This window comes from Chaetura pelagica, unplaced genomic scaffold (genome assembly GCF_000747805.2).
Source record: "Chaetura pelagica isolate M959 unplaced genomic scaffold, ChaPel_1.0 scaffold425, whole genome shotgun sequence".
Lineage (NCBI taxonomy): Eukaryota > Metazoa > Chordata > Aves > Apodiformes > Apodidae > Chaetura > Chaetura pelagica.
Genome location: NW_009953205.1, coordinates 5,932,360 through 5,934,859, shown reverse-complemented (window position 1 = coordinate 5,934,859; position 2,500 = coordinate 5,932,360).

Sequence of the window (2,500 nt, the reverse complement as noted above, 5' to 3'; positions counted from 1 at the left end):
CTGCATTCACATTCCCACTGTGGCACCAGTAGATAATGAGATGTATAGGAGCAGGAAGCCTTCCCACAGCACGAACATGCAGGTAGTGCATGGTGCCAGGAACATTATTACTAATGTCCATGCCAAATATCCTGGATCCTCACAAAATGCTTTCATATTTCAATACTGTGCTAGATAGTGAAATTATGGTTGCCTAGATATGGACAGCTGCTTTGGTAAGTATGTTGCAGATTAAGTATTTTTTATATAACTGATAATGGCTTATTAAACAGCTTACCATTTCATTAACATATATTCATTGATGTTGCAGGTGATAGCAGCTTTTCTTTGAAGAATGATTTTATGGTCTTTTTTAGAAATCTGCCAAATTTTAGGGCAAATAAATAGAGTGCAGTGAAGTATCTGGTTGGAAGGACTACTAGAAATTGTTTTGAAATTAATTATTTCAGCATATGTGCATTATGGTACATTTCAGATGTCACCTTTGGCACTATCTTAGTGTCAAAAAGCCACTGGACAATGTCAGATGTAGCCTGTAACACGGGGTGTTGTGGGGTTGGAACGGACTGTGAGATGGACCTGCATTTGCAGCAGTATCTGAGAAGAGCAGGAGAGGGAGGAGATGAAGTCTATTTGTGTAGAAAAGCTCTCCAAGTTTCTTCCCTTGAAAAATGACCATTTTATTGGGGGAGGAGGGGAGGATCACCAAATACTGTAGAAATTTTTGTGAGAGTGAAAATTACAAAGGTGTCAGCTGTAACAAAGCAGAGTGAAGATTGCTAAATGAGCCAGTTGGGAGATACCTTTGATGATGAGGCAGGCTTTGGTGCCTGCTTGTGAATCTGGTGTGTTGATTTAACTAAAACCATGTTTTTAAACCAGTTTAACTCTGGCCTTTTTAACAGCAATATGTAGTACAACTTGCATTGTCTTCAATCATAATAGGTCATTCTTGTACTGAAATAAGGTTGGCACTTGCTGCAATCTAGGTGTAACTGATTAGAATTAAATCTTAGCTGGAGAAGTGCAGATGGATGTGAAATCTGGATTTGAGGAGAAGCTCCCTTTGCCTTTAAAAAAGCTGCACAGCAAACAGAAGGGAGTGACTTCGCAGAATATGGTTAAACCAGGGAGTTTGTCCATCCTTGTCCGAGGGTAGAGCTGTACTCAGGTGCTGCCTGTGATCCTGCTCCATGGAACTGGCAGAGGGAGAAAGTACATTTAGAGGATGTTTCAGTCACCTTCAGCAGCTTCTTTCTAGGTTAGCCATCATTGTGCTGTTTCTCTTAATGTAACTGATGAACTTGCTTTTAAGTGGTGCTTTCCCTTTCAGCCATGCCCCTTTATGTATAACCTTAGTATGTTATCCCAAGAAGAATCTCCATTCACCAAGGCCAGCTTTTTTCCTTTAGGATCACTGTTGTATTGTTCTCTTATTTGCCTTCTCAAAAGAGGGTCAGAAACCTCTGTCATGAGAGGCAAAAAATTTGTGTGTGGACCTGAATGCTGGCTCACAAGGTATTGGTGAGACTTGTGCAATTTTCTGTCTCTGTTGAAGGCCTCCATTAGAGGCAAGACTAGAAATAAGACATTTTGTGTACTTTTTGACCGTACCCTAGCAGAGATACTGATAAAAAGTAAGGACTCCTTTTTTCGAGTGTATATTGTTTCTTGCCAAGTGTGGTGTGGAGTTAAAATCCAAGAAAGTTCTCTGTATCAAAGCCAGCTAAATCCTTGGTTATTTGGAGATCAGGAATGGATGAGGGTCGTCCAGGTTACTTTGTAGCAGTGCTTGCTTAGTACCTGTTTTGGCTTCTATCTTGGCTGAGGATTTCTGGACAGTAAAAGCTCAAACAAAAGAAGCTGGTGGTCTGTATATCTTTCCCCTTTTCAGTATGTGTTTTCACATATATTTTCAGTGTATGTTTAGGAAGCTAAACTTCATAACAGAGAAGTCTGCTTTAACGAATTGTGTCAAAGACACACTTTTCTGATGCATCAGAAGAATAACGAGCACGATTGCAACAGGAAGAGACTTCCTTGCCAAATGTACTTGAATTTTATTAAGTCATACCATCTGCTTTCTTTGTACTATTCTTAATATAATGAGAAAAATATCTAGGTGTTTTCCGTCTTTAAAAAATGCCGTGCAATTTCCATTCTTTGTTTCCAATATTCCTTTGTTGATGCTTCTTACTGATATCCAGATCTCTTGAGTTTCTCTACATAATCATGTCAGGGGAGAACCTACTTTTTTTTCAGTTACTCCTTGTAAAATTGATGGGATCTGTCTTCTGGGAACTGCAGGTTTGTGGCCTTCTGTTTCAAGCCACTCCCAAGTTTCATACGGGGTATTTTGCCCATTTTTCTTATTCTGAAAATTTTCTAGGCCGCCAGAGAAGGCTCCATTTTGTCCAGGTTGCTTTTTTGATGAGCAGACAAAGTATATTGCAAAGACTGCAGGCAGCTTGCGTTTCTGTGAACGAACACGCCGCTCTTC